The sequence below is a fragment of the Sinohyriopsis cumingii genome, chromosome 16, assembly GCF_028554795.1.
Source record: "Sinohyriopsis cumingii isolate HCF-2022 chromosome 16, ASM2855479v2, whole genome shotgun sequence".
Taxonomy (NCBI): domain Eukaryota; kingdom Metazoa; phylum Mollusca; class Bivalvia; order Unionida; family Unionidae; genus Sinohyriopsis; species Sinohyriopsis cumingii.
The window spans coordinates 14,032,045-14,047,065 of NC_142976.1; the positions used below are offsets into that span (position 1 = coordinate 14,032,045).

Here is a 15,021-nt window from a genome sequence, read left to right on the forward strand (position 1 = left end):
CAGTATCGTGCTATCCTTTATCAGTTTCTTACTACCGAACCATTCGAGAAATCGAGAACGATATTCTACAGTATCGTGCTATCCTTAATCAGTTTCTTACTACCGAGCCATTCGAGAAATCGAGAAAGATATTCTACAGTATCTTGCTATCCTTTATCAGTTTCTTACTACCGAGCCATTCGAGAAATCGAGAAAGATATTCTACAGTATCGTGCTATCCTTTATCAGTGTCTTATCTCAGATTCCTCATATATGCATGATGCAGTATCTATGGAAGTTCAAAGCAGAATCAAGTTGTTGCTTGAAAACCAATCTCTTGATATTTTGTTTGATATGCGTCATAAAAATGAAGGTAGACCTCCAAAAGTTGATGAATTTTTTGGATGCTGTAGATCAGTTTCTCAGTCGACACACAGCTTGGGATGTGGACGACAGGAGACATGGAACAATGTATCATTGCAGCATATGTGATTTTATATACACTGGCAGGTTAAAATTGAAATTAAATGTCCAGGCACGTAGGTACAATTTTGATCATCCTGACGGTCATTATGCACCTCTAGCTTTTTAAAGTACGTCAAAGAATTTTGATGTTAGACATTATTCTGTGCTGCATTTTCTTGATGATAAAGCACATATTCCTGTTGGAGGACCAGGTGTACCATTGGCATCTTTTGTCCGGGGGAAAAGAATAGCTGTTCAGACAGGTTGTCCCCTCGTGGCAGCAGATCTTGATACTGATGCAAAATGTAAAATTACCCCATCCAGTCTATTTATTTGTGATGTTCCAGCATTGCTGATTAATCTTACAAAGGTCAAGTATGCAGTATTCTTAAGGTCACAATTTTTCAGCCATCGTCCGCTTTCAGACTTGCTGCAGAGATTCGAAGTCTGTCGGGAATAACCGGGGCCCTAAATCGGCTAATCTGCATGCTAAACTCAGATGCTGGACCTGATCTCAGGGTTACATAGCCGTCAGTTCAACGGTCTTATCCCATAATATGTTATGTGTGTGGTTCTCCGGAATATGACAATGAGAAAGAGAAGAATCAGTTTGCAAGGCAGAGTGAAGGGGTATTCGTCAAGAACAAAGAGGAAGAGTGAACTTGAATGATATCATTTTATGTCATTAACTGCAGAATAGGCAAGCCTGTTTAATGTTTGAACTGTGTTACTGTTAAATACCAAAGTATTTTTAAAAGTTAGTTTAAATTTTGTTCTTGTATCAGGGATATATATATATATATATATATATATATATATATATATATATATATATATATATATATATATATATTGACCATTTGTTGGTTTTGAAATAATTGTGTTAAATTTCTTGTGTGTGTTTTTATATATACCTTTCTTTAAAATTTGGGCTTGACGTAAAACAAAACTAAAAGCAGACACCACATGTAAGAGTAGGATACAATATCTCCACAATCTTAATGACATTTTACAGAAACTGTCAGATATATTCGAATAGATATGACTTACAAAGTGAAGCTTGTCAAAATAAGAGCCAAAATAATTGCTTCAAATGAAACAATCTCAAAATGAGAGAGCTATGGCATTCACATTATAATACGCTGTCCGCTGTCTTGTAGGTCTAACGGGTATATGAACAGCATCTGACAACTGTTTAGTAGGCCTAACGGGCGGATGGGGGAAAAAGAGTTTCTAATTGGTTAAATTAAATGGAATCGTTTCGGTTATTGCAAACTTTGTATGCATGTAGAAGTTTGCGTACTTGTTCCAGCCTGAGGCTATCATGGCAGCTTAGTGCTGACGGTTGGCGTTTACAATACTTCAGGTTATAGGCTTATTTAGCGACGTTGAATTCAATTTGACATAAGAAAACCGACGTAACAAACCCCCGTAAAAATTAGCTTATATGTAGTCCAATGATGGCAGTGGACCAGTCTCCTACTCCTTTGGTTAGGTAGAATGTCGTCAAACAGGAGCCAAAGGAATGATTTGACATTACCTTAAACAACTGACGAAAACTAAAGAGATTCAGTACAGCCAAGACAGAAATCTTCAAATTTCGCCGCAATATAATACCGTTTTGTTGTTCAAGTGTGACATAGAGAAGGCTGCTTGGTCATGAGCTGAAATTAGTGTGATAACAGATTGATGCCAAGGGTATGTTTTGACATTACTACGTGATTGAAATAATTCAGTGACGTGATTAACAAAGGCAACAACACTCCCAATTCCATGTAAGAACAAACATGAGTCCAGCAATGGAGGTTGGCTAAATTCATCTAAATTCCACTCATGGTCACCCGCAGGGAATGTCTGATCAGAGAGAACAGGTGGGCATTTTTGCAAGATACGATAAACGTAAGGATAGCTATTTCACATACGTAGCTACTTAAATGAATGAAACAGTCTTTAATATCTGACGAACCGAAGCCAGTTTGAAAAACGACCTTGCCGAATGGACTGCACAAGGCAGTGTGCATCATTTACATCAGTTTGTACAAAAATGCAATTGTTTCAGCCCTGTGCATCGTACAAGCATCATGCAACAAAGGCTGTGAAAGAGATACATGTATACATCGGTAAAATGCAATAGAAATTACAATACATTACACACATTTTGCCAGATATAAAAAGTAGCAATTACGTCAGAAAATGTATTAGAATCAACCAGGCACTAAATCTGCGTATCTTTTTTTTATTTTTTCACCCTGAGTATATTATTTGTCGACCAGCTTACTTTGGTACGTGTAAATTATCGAAAGAAGGAATTCGCTTCCCTCATATTTTCCGTTTGTGGTACCCACTGCGTGCTAGTACATAGAAATCTTCTTTTTCTGTGTACAGTTACGTTGCATATGTGTCTTGTCAGGAAGCTGCCTTCTTCACAATATCATATTTTTTCTGCTGTAGAGGTATGTAACACTTCCATGCATTCTCAGGCTAAAAGCTGCCTATACGCAGAAACGCAGCTGCGTAAGAAAATTTTGCTGAGAAAAAAAAATCGCGTTTCTAACCAGTTATTTTAATGATTTGATGACATTGACATCAACCTTGATAGGAGACAAATCACTCCATGATTTCAAGACCAATGTTTACGTTGAATATACACAACCACATTCTTTTCTGTTCGCTACGCGACACAAAGAATATCGTTGTCATTCTATATACTTACGTATGGCGAAAAATGGTCTAGCTAAGCGCCTGGTTCTTCTTTTTTATCTGTATTTGATGGATAGAGTCCTTGTTACGTATGATGAAATTATCCCATATTTCCGTCAGGGCAAACAGATGCACACAAAGAGCTATCAGAATAATATATGTCTTAAAAAATGTAAATTTGGAAGACTGAAACAGAAGGTGTAATAGATTTTCTGTTTTGAACTTTTGTTGCCAACTATATTTCCGAGTTAATTTGTTCTTCCAAAATCCGATGTCCAACTTTTTTCTGTGTTTGTCATCTTCGTGAGATTTAAAAAATTTCTTATGGAAAATGATTAATAGTTTGTATATGCAAAAATTCCTTTCAAAGAACAAACTTGTATGTAACTATTTGTGCGATATCTTGGTAAATATTTGTGCAATGTCTTGGTAAGTATTTGTGCAATATCTTGGTAAATATTGTCATATGTCCTTGTCTTTATGAATATTTGTTCAATGTCTTTGTCAATATTTATCCAATGTTTCTGTTGATATTTGTCAAATGCCTTTGTAAATAGTTGTCAAATGTCTTTATAAATATTTGTCCAATGTCTTTCTAAATATTTTCCTACGTTTATGTCAATATTTGTCCAATGTCTCTGTAAATATTTATGCCATGTCTTTGTTAATATTTATTCAATCACTGTGTTGATATTTTTGCGATGTCTTTGTAAATATTTGCCCAATGTCTCTGTAAATTTGTCCAATGCCTTTATAAATATTTGTCCAATGTTTTTGCATTAGACCAAAGTGCAGGATAAGTATAAACTGCTTTACTTATTAGTTTCTTTAAAATGAAGACTGTAATTTAATTGTCACCAATCATTTTACACTTTAACTCCTGTCAAATAAATATTGTAACATTTTCAATGAGCTAATAATATGTCGCTGGAATACAGGGCTTAAAAACTCTATTTTCTGATTTAGATGATGTGTGAATTTGGGGTAGTGAATATACAGTTAATTCAAAGTTGAACATAAATACATTTTTGCGTTTTAATTTTGTTTACCAAAGACGCAGAGATTTTAAAAGGTGTAATGTCGGTTGTGATAGATAACAATAAATGCTATTTCCGAGCACACAGATTTAAAATTTATGAACTTCTAAAAATGTGAAATTCGGTCTTCAAGAAATGTCAGGTATACTACTGATATATTTGCAGTTTATCTTTATCAAATGTTGCTATAACGGGGGGGGGGGGGGGGGGGAAGAGCGTTCTAATTATGAAAAAGTCTGAAGTAGGTGGACAAGGAAACTCTTTCATGCGATGCAACATTCTCTTTATCATTGAAGATATAACACACCAAAGAAAAAAGAGAGGGAGGCTCGATGATTCATTTTACCTGGATTCGAGCTATGCTTATCGTGCTGAAAAAAACGTGACTTAAAATATCAGAAACAAGCCTGCGATTTAGTTACGTTAAAAGAAAATAAAATATAAAATAACATCCATTTCCGTTTATTTATCATCACTTTAGTGGGAAATGAAAGGAGGACACCATGTTTATTTCCGTTGTATATGCTTTATATGATTTGTATTTATATGTGTATACAGGACTCTGTAGATTTTAGTATCATAATATGATCTCTACCGGAGCAAAAAGCGCACCTGCCACGCATATTGCTAAACAGTCGACTGAATCGTACAAGATCAGGTTATAGGATAACAGACCGCTCCGGTGGCCTAGTGGTTAAAGCGTCCGCCTCGGAAGCGGGAGATCGTGGGTTAGAACCCAGGTCGAGTCATATCAAAGACTTACAAAAATGGTACTAACAGCTGCCTCGCTAGGCGCTCAGCATTAAGAGGTTAGTGTTAGGACTGGTCGGCCTGGTGTCAGGATAATGTGACTTGGTGGAACATCATGCTACATGTCTGCGGCATGATGCCTCAGTGCTAGACATCACTATAAACTGCCACACTGCAGACATCGTTAAAAATCCGAATCACACACACACATACACACACACACATAGGATAACATGTGCCATCTTACTTGCTGTGTAGTGCGTGTTTGTGTGTGTGTATGTGCACGTTTTAATGTAATATTTTCCTTTTCCGTATTATATTATATAAGTGTCAGTGTTATATCTTTCCTTTTCATTAAAATTATACTTTTGAATGTGTTTTGAAGTCCGATTTTACTTTTTCTGATCGTATACTCAGGTTATGATAATATGAAAAATAATTTTACTTGTAACTTCATTATCTTTACATTGAAATAAAAATTAGATGTGAATATATTTTACATTAAAATAAACATAAAAGATGTTTTTGTATTTTTAAAGCATATTAGTTTTAAAAATACATTTTATTTTTCTAAACAAATACTTAATGTATAACATACATACATACATAAATTATTTTTTCTTTAAGAACATGAGTGTAATTGTGTATTTATGCTTTTTAAGAAGACTATGTTTATAGTTACATATATATATATATAGTCATAATACATTAATATAAATAAATTTTGATTGATGTCTTTATCTTTGCATTTAAATTAAAATTATGAATGTGTGTATATTTTAGTGTTTTTTTTAAATTTAGGTTAATTGCTTTTGATAACATATTTTCCTTTTACGACCATATACTCAGGTTATAATAATATAGATATAATTTTGATTGTGATTATATTTATGTACATTGAAATTAGGGACGTGTGCATGTGATGTGCGATTTCTCGTCCTTTTGATGTTTGAAATGTTATCTGTGAGAGAAAATTTGTATTCAATTTAGAATAACTTATTTTTCACTTAAATAGCTTTGTTAATAGTATGTATATCATTTGCCAATTAAGTCATTAACAGGAAATAATCGCAATAAGGGTAATTAATTGATTGAGGCAACGTTAATACATTTGTATATTTTGTCAGGCTTGAAAGGTTACGATATTATATGAAACATAAAATAAGATCATTCATGACTTTCAGTGAAGCATAACCTAAAATGTCATCTCTTACTGTTCGGCTACCTCTACATAAAATTTTGCACAAATTGTTTTTTTTTTTTAAAGTATACCCGGATATGAATGGGATCTCCTCGTGGAAAGAAATCTCATTTGGCCTGCTAAAAATGCTTGTCAAATGAGATGACACTGTTAGATGGGCGTGTCAGATCAGATGTTCCTGTTTAATAAGATAGTCAAGTCAGGTGGCCCTGCTAAATAAGCTAGTCAAATCAGACGCACCTGTTAAATACACCAGTCAAATCAGATGACCCTGCTAAATTTGCTAGTCAGATTAGATGACATATGGACATTGACAATAGGTTCTCTTACATGTGTTGTAGCATTCGTTATTCATGATTGGGTTAATATGAACCGTTGAATTCTTGAAATGTTAATTTATTTCTTGTTGAAATGTTAATTTATTTATTGTTGAACTGTTAATTAATTGTTGTTGAAAAATAGTCTTTATTAATGTGATTTATTAACACTATTGTCTCGCATTCTATGATGTATATGATTCATGCATAACTTCAAATGCGTACAAGCTTAATAAAATACATGGATTAGTTCTTTTTGAAGATTTAATATAATTTTAATTTTCAAGGGGCCCCTTAAGGATAGTCAATTAGATAAACATCCTTTCATCTGCTAGTTAAATTTTTGTACATCTTAACTGGTAAATGTATTGATCAAAAATCTGTTTAACAATACACCTAAAACGCTAATAGGAATGATAATATTCTATGAGAGAGTAATCCATTACTTATAAAATCTAAAAATTGTCAGTATTAAATAATCATGCAATCAAAACTTTATTCTTTAACATACTTTTTCATATATGAGTGAATCAAACATCATTAAGTGTTTCTTGTTAAAAAGGTATGATTGTTTGAAATTACGATCTATAATCAGTTAAGCAGTTTAATGTCTAAGACTCGGGAATAACTTGAAAAACACATTGGCTTTCATGTTGTACAACAGTTATGTCTTATTTAATAAGCCTAATTTACTTTTATGATTTCAGTTTTAAGAGACCATTTAAGGACTTTCAGTTACATACAACTTTTAACGCAGCTTCCTGTTATCAGTTTTTTTTATAAAAAGATTCTCACATCAATGAATATATGCTGTGTGTGAAAAGTCATTGTCTCATCTGAGGGTCTCGATAAACTAGGCAAATCAGACATGTACATTTTGACGTTGTACTAACTTCAGCTCCAGGATCTGTAAGCACAATGAAATGTCACACGTAAATCTTTGACGTTGTACCAACTTCAGCTATGAAATGTCATATTTTAATCAACGAGAGAGCTTAATTTAATATGTAAAAGTTGTAGGCAGACACAATACTCAAATCACCAGCCTTTCATTCCGAAATTGATCGTTTGTAGCAACCGAGCTGTCACACACTAATGATAAAATAATTGCTACTCTACGTAAATACTAGTTGTTGGTTCTATGTCCCTTTGCATTTAATTTCTCAGTGTTACACATACATACATACGTACATACATACATACATACATACATACATACATACATACTCTGGTTGTATCATAAATAAAATCTCACAGATGTGCTCATTCCAATTAAATTTATTTCACTCGAGGAATAATTTAAATATTTTGCTGGTTAAGGCTCGCAAAAGATAGATATTATTCGACTCTTCACTAATTTCATTTTGAATAACAATGCACAGAAGGTTCATTGCGTGTCAATGCTCACACGTGATATCCTGCTATCCAGACTGAAGCTAATTATGCGAAGGCAGATCTTAGTCTACCCTGTTGACAGTTGGTAGAGCGTTATACACGAAATCATACGGCCATTTCTACTGGGAGATTGTCAAAGATGTGCTGTTTTCCTTCCGCATTTATTCGACTGTAATCTTTTTAACAAAAGCAGCGCCTGATACAAAATATGAACATGTCTGGAAACATCATTATCATGCGTTTTCATATTTTGTTACGCACTTTAACCTCGATCTGGATCAGTAGACCCCTAAAGCAGCAAAGTGATATTTTGTTTACAATATCGTCTACGCTTTTTCTCAGTCAACGAGACCATTATTTTCTTTTCCCTAAGTGTTTTCCCTGCAACATTCTATAACAGTAACATGTGTTGTCTGCAAAATAGTTATTGAAGTAATTGAATGAATATACATAATTTATCCGAAATTAAGAAACAGGTAAGACTTTCCGAGCTTATAAGCAATCAAGAAGAAAAAAACGGTTTGGTATTACGGCATGTTAACATACAATATCTTTGGTCTTCTAGCTTCTGTCATTTGAGGCATTATATACATATCTGGGTCCTGCGAGTCAGACATACAAACGAGAACTGATTGTACACAAAGTTCTGTCTTGCTGAAAAGCAGATCATTGCAGGCAAGAGGTTAGCAAGAATAGAAACAAACCAATACTCCTGTACAATTCACGCGATTTTTTTTTTAATCTGTTTAAAGAAACCCATATATCCTGTAAAATTTATAAGGGGTGATATGTTAATTAATACTGCCGATTGGGACTGAGTTAGTAGTGACTTGACGAAGTAAGAAAGAAAAAGCAAAACAAGGTACCGTACTTATTTATAACTATGTACACGCGTGAGAATTAGAGAGATTTTTGTTCTCTAACTGGATCCCGTAAGAGAGTTAAGTCGCGGAGTACTCCAGAAAAATGATTCACTTGGGCAACATGTTAATCCCTTGGTGAAATGCGTCATTAATCGTTTTGAATATAATTTGTCAGTCTCGAACCTTTCTTTGTAGTAAAGCCTGTGAGGAAGTAAAATAACAGTACATTAGAAGAAATTTATATTAAACATCATATCAGCGCTTAAGAACAATACCTTGTCTATTGTAATCTAAAAATATTTTATAAGTCTTTCCACAGACTGGGGCCTGCAAGGAAGTCAGAGTTCATGGTATTTGAAATAATTAATACTTTCCTCTGCACACGCGGGGCCCTATGTATAAAAAGCAAGCTTATTCTTTTTAAAGGTAGGTTACAAGTCGCCTAATGTATCCAGTAAATAATGGACATCATTTATGTCATAAACATCATTTGAGATGTGATTTGTAGGATTGACCTCTGAGTTGAGATTGAGCTTGACCGTTTTCTTTGAGTCGTGAAATAAAATCGGGAGTAGTTGTAGGAATACACATCAATTTGATGTATTTGGTAATCTAACTCCGGTGCATCGCACCACATATGTAAGGACAGCAAAGGCTGTGAATGTCCTAATTATGACTTTTTCTCCTTTCGCCACCATATTATTCCACGTGAACAAAAGTAGTTTAGAATATAGTTCCCAATGGCGAAGACATTCACAACTTTGCGTCTATCGTACGAATCATATCTCGAATGCATGTCGATATTTCCATTCTGACCACTTTGGCTATTTACCAAACATAAATGCGAAAGATCGAACCAGAGTTTCGATTCTTAATATTTTCGAGTAGTCCGAGGATTTTTTTTTTATCGGAGATATTTCAGGTGAACACGCATCCGAAGTAAACTTTAATCTCACAGAAATAGTTGAGTTAAAGTTCCAAATGTGGCGACGAATTACATCAGAGGTTTCTTTCTTCACTTTTTGGAAAATACCAAGTATGTTCCGACTGCACATCCTATATCCTCCTCTGTACACTTTTGCCCCAAGATAAAATCGACCATGCAAAACAAACATTAAAGTGCGACAAGAAGGCGATAGAAGTTGGTTTGGGTCATTCAGTGCAAACATCGTAATATCTGCTGAAACAACGCAGCCTCGGAGTTTACGTTCTTAGCATTAACTTCTTAATTAATTTGAGCATGATTTTAGAGTGATACTTGGAGAAGTTAATCGGGACGTATCAGTTGTACTAATGTAATACAGATATTTCTAAAGTGGTTTTAATTGCGAAGATAACCAGCCGGCATATAAATCAGTGTCTCAGGGAAGTTTTTGTTACTCTTAGAGTAACAGATATCGTTATGTTTTAAAAAATGGAAGACAAAATACACAATCATCGGGTGTGTTGCAATGACTCAGTCGCACATGTGAATTGAAACTACGTATTACAAACAACTGCCTTAAAGTGCGGGCTTGCCGATAAAACGGTGGCAAACAAATCATTAAAAGACAGCATAATTTGGATAAAAATTGTCTCCTTTGGTTCCTGTTTGGGCTGTATCTTATCCTTGTCTTCAGCTATCTTTGTTTTGTTTTCCTTCTTCATCTGTAAGACTGCATCTTGTAAGTGCAGGTGATGATGCAAATGACGACAAGAGATGCTGTTTGCTAATTCTTGTTGTAACATGAAATCGATTTATAAGACATAATAAATTCCTGAATGTCATTATTGCTGTTCACTATTAGGCTTCTTTGCAAAAGATTGAAGTTGCTCTTTTTAAGACAAATATAGTCTTTGCAAGAAGTATATCAATGCGACACCATGAGCTTCACGTGTATTTTAACTGTTGACCCAAATTCCAGTACTAACATATGTAGTTTAAGTCCAGATTTAATACATGTGATTGATGTAACCTAGGTCAGATTTGAATTTCATCTAGGTAGATTATCTAATTCTAAATATGTTTGCAGTCCATTCTTGACTTCTGTCGGTAATATCCAGTTCTGGTCAAGCGTTGTAAGAAAACATTATCATACTTAAACCTACTCTGTCAGATTTCAAGTCAATAGTATGATCATTAATTGGCTGATGTCAATCTACTGACTCATCAGGTATCTAAATAGTCTGTGTTTAAGTACGGGAATGCTTTTGCATCTCTGGGTTCAGTTCTTGTAACTAAACCCCTGAGACAAGAGCCTATGGATAGGTAAGGCAAGTCGAGGGAAATTATATTTTCCTGCATATTAATGTAACTAAATTAAAATAATTTTGTAGTTCATACTTGTCGCGTTCTATGCATATAATTTTTGTCTTGTTTAATTTATCACTGTTATATTTCAGGTTTCTTTTTTCTGTGTAGTTTGTATACGTTACCTTCTTTCAACCGTTTGATTATATTCACGAGTTCTGCCCATATAATAGTTGATGAAAATTCCTTTATTGGTGTAATGAAGTCCATACATCAATATGAAAGTGTTTTTGAGACAACGTACAGCGTTTAAAATTTTTTTTGTTAATGTTGTGTTTTTCGTCATCTTTCTCGTCGCTGCTAATAATATTTTCTGCAAAGAACTTGAGTATTTTTTAAATCATTTGACCTTTCATCTCTTTTTTTCCAGCTGTGCTGTTCCAAGTCTGCATTCAAAAACAGATACAAACTCAATAAGAAGTACAGAAAATGGCTCAACAGCCTTCAGGCGGACAGTGCTGAACAAAATTTCAGGACCGTTCTAGATCAGGCGAAGGTTAATGCCACATTTTTGTTGAAACGTTTATAGAGCAAATGAATTAATTTTTAAAACAAACATTTATAAATCATCAGAATATTCTATAATACTTTTAAAAAATCAAGTCTTTTACCATGTTGTTCATATGGTTGAAAGCAGTGTTTCCTTTGGTACAGAAGATGCAGTTGAATAGGGAATTATTTTTATTTATTTATTTATTATTATTATTATTATCAAGATTAAAATTGATAACAATATTTATGGATGCCATTATATAGTGTAAGTAGGCATAGAGAAATGGCACATATTCAGTTATTGCACATCTTGTATCATTTACAGTTGTATGCAATGTGCAGTATTTTCATAATGATACAGTATCCTTCAGTTCGTTTATGGAGAAAGCTATTCATTTCTCCCAAATGATTTGAAACACCAATCAAATTTCTGAAGAAGCTGACAAAAAGACATATGTTCCCAGTGCATGTAAAGTTAACATTTGACCCTGGATAATTAAATTGATAGAATCGTGCACAGCTGAATAGTGAATAAATGTGAAATATTACAATCTGTCAACAGGCTGCTGCAGAAGCTGAGAACAACGACAATGAAGCGGAACAAAAACGACAGCATGGGAAGCGTGTGCGGTACGGGGAAGTTGTGCAGGTGGGAACTAACGCGTTACTTTGGGGGAAGGTGAACGATGACACATTTCAAATTATCTTTTTTTTTTTCTAGATACAAGTAGCAGATTAAGAATGTCCCTTTAATTCAAAAGTTGAGCGTCTAGAAATAAAGCTTTATCGCATTTAAAGATAGATCCTTCAAATCAAATTTGTCATGTCAAGACAGCTTGCTATTTATTTTTCGGTGGAATTGTACTTGAAACGCCATTAGGAAATTTCATTTTGTCTTTTAGTTGAGAAATAAAAAAAAATGCTTAAAGAGTTTTTTAAATATTTGAAAACTGAAAGTCAATGAGTTTCACTCTCACTGAGTAGTAAACACATTCTTTGACATCGTGAGAGTCACAGAAGTAGTAACTGGAACGATATGGCACCAAAATGGCCGTTATGACCTTATGGGGAATTACCATTATGGTAGCATCTTGTACATCGTAAGAGTCACAGAAGTAGTAACTGGGACGATATGGCACCAAAAGTCCGTTATGACCTTATGGGGAATTACCATTACGGTATCATTTTTGGACTGACTAACACTCATTCTTACCAAGCAATACATACACCTACTAGTACATAAACCTAGTGACCAGCACAGTCTTAGTGAGCATCAACCAGGGGAATTTATTGTTAAATATGCATATAGGTTTAACACTAGGGCCGTCATGGCCTAAACGGAATGGCAATGCTAAAACTTCCATAGTGTAAAGGTAAAATGTAATATGGAAAAAAGTCTATAGATTTCGGGGAATGGGATGATGTGGACAAGGGGGATTTTAACGTTATAAAACATTATACCCATCATGACTGAGAAACACCCCCATCGACTGGTCATCGAATATATCTACTAAAAAACATCCACATCTACTACCCAACACAATATCTACTTAGAAACATCCACATTTACTACCCAACACCATATCTACTAAGAAACATCCACAAGTACTAACAACCGCCCGCACCATCTAACCAACGCACAGTGTTACTGACCAGCACCCACACATACTGAGCATCTCAGTCTTTCTGACCAGTACCCATACATACACACCGGACATATACTGATTAACTGTAACACCTACTTATCATCAAGCAGTCTAACACCCACACACGTTGATCAACATCGTTACTGTCAGCACCCACGCTTAATGACCAGCACATGAACCTACTGACCAACTTTTATTATTACCTACCAATACCTACACCTACTCAACAATTACTAACCAGCACATATAAATTCTGACAACAAATGGTCTTATAGAGCAACAACCACGCCTACTGAGCATCGCACATATCTAAAGACCAACAACACAACCTTCCTGACTAGCACCCAATGACGGACACTAACACGTACTGACACTCACAACTACAAACGGGTAATAATACTAAGGTAATGTATGTAGATTAGCACCAAATAGTCACTTCTATAACCACCAAACTCCCACCATTTCATAAACCAAACAGGGAAAGGTATGTCGCATGGATTGAGTATTGCATAGTATCTACAGGCATTGCTTCTATTTACATATAAAGCATTACGTTTACCTCGGGCTATGGTGGCTAAGCATAAAGTGTAGTAATTATATAAATAGCTGTAATGAAGGGGACCAACTCATAATAATTCTGAAACTGACACAAATTTAGCAAAGACCAAGCAATATGCGGATATTAAAAATACAATCTAAACTAAAGTAAAAAAAATCTGAAAATGATGCGGAATTTGGTGGGAATTAAAAACAGTCTGGAAAAATCTCAAAATATTACTTAGACTAAAAGTAATACCTAAAAACTGAAACTAGCATGGAATTTTGTGGAGACTGAACATAATTTTTAACATGGTAATACAAAAATTATGAAAGTAATACGCAATTTAGCAGAGACTAATGAAAGGACGGAATATTCAACTAAAAATATGGTTGAAACTGAAATTAATACTACAGTTCTAAAACTAATGTGGAGACTAAAATACAAATTAAAAAAAAACACTAATTAGACAAATTGCATAATATAATTAAATAATTTACAAATAAATATTTTTGAAAAAATTTAGACAAGAAAGTAATTCGAATTTTTAACTCAATATGATGAATTTAGCAAAGAATAAAACAATGAAATCCGGCGAAAAAGTCGTAATTGTAACAAAACAAAATAAACTTTTAAAGTATTTTTGTGGTTGATAATATCGAATAATGTTTCTGTTTCTAGAAGCCTTAGCGGCTAAGAAAACGGTCTTTAGGGGTTGTTAAGATATGTTACACACTTTTGATGCAACCTTTAGACTGATGAAGGCTAACACCTAATGACCATCCATCATCCACTATGACTATCTAATACCCAAACTTACAAACAACATGGATAATGGAAAGTAGGGTTATATGATGGACAGTAATGAATTCCAATACAAAATACAATATAACTGCAATCCAACAGCAACCATTTCAACTAATATTGATGATGGAATGGCAGTTGTTGAGGGCTACACTTTCTTATGGACAAATAAACACCATATTCTTTACATATAAAAAAACGCATACTACAAGCAGAATAGAGAAAAGAAAGTGATAATTTGAGAATCACTCACACTTACTTATGGGCAAATAAACACACCCGCTGTTACTATCCAACACCACATATAATACAAAACAGAGGAGGAATAGATGAAAGGTAACACATTATTAACACATATATACAAACACATCCATGATATCCAACAGATATACACAAAAATAGAAACTATTCTGAAATGGGTCAAAGAGTATGTACTTACTAGAACACATAATTACAACTAAAGATAGTTTATTGAGTATCCAGCACCAAATACACAAAACCCTGTGTGAAAGGGTGATTTAGATTACACAGTTAAGTAGTATTA

The 15,021-nt window shown here is 34.2% G+C and overlaps 1 pseudogene across 1 annotated transcript in view; it reads left to right on the forward strand.

Moving 5' to 3' along the window:
* Window positions 1-15,021, forward strand: part of LOC149779967 (inositol 1,4,5-trisphosphate-gated calcium channel ITPR2-like) — a 283,416-nt pseudogene that overhangs the window by 183,644 nt on the left and 84,751 nt on the right. Inside the window, exons 4-5 of the transcript XR_016415089.1 lie at window positions 11,368-11,493; window positions 12,052-12,138. The product of XR_016415089.1 is annotated as an inositol 1,4,5-trisphosphate-gated calcium channel ITPR2-like (transcript). The remainder of the gene's footprint in view (window positions 1-11,367; window positions 11,494-12,051; window positions 12,139-15,021) is intronic.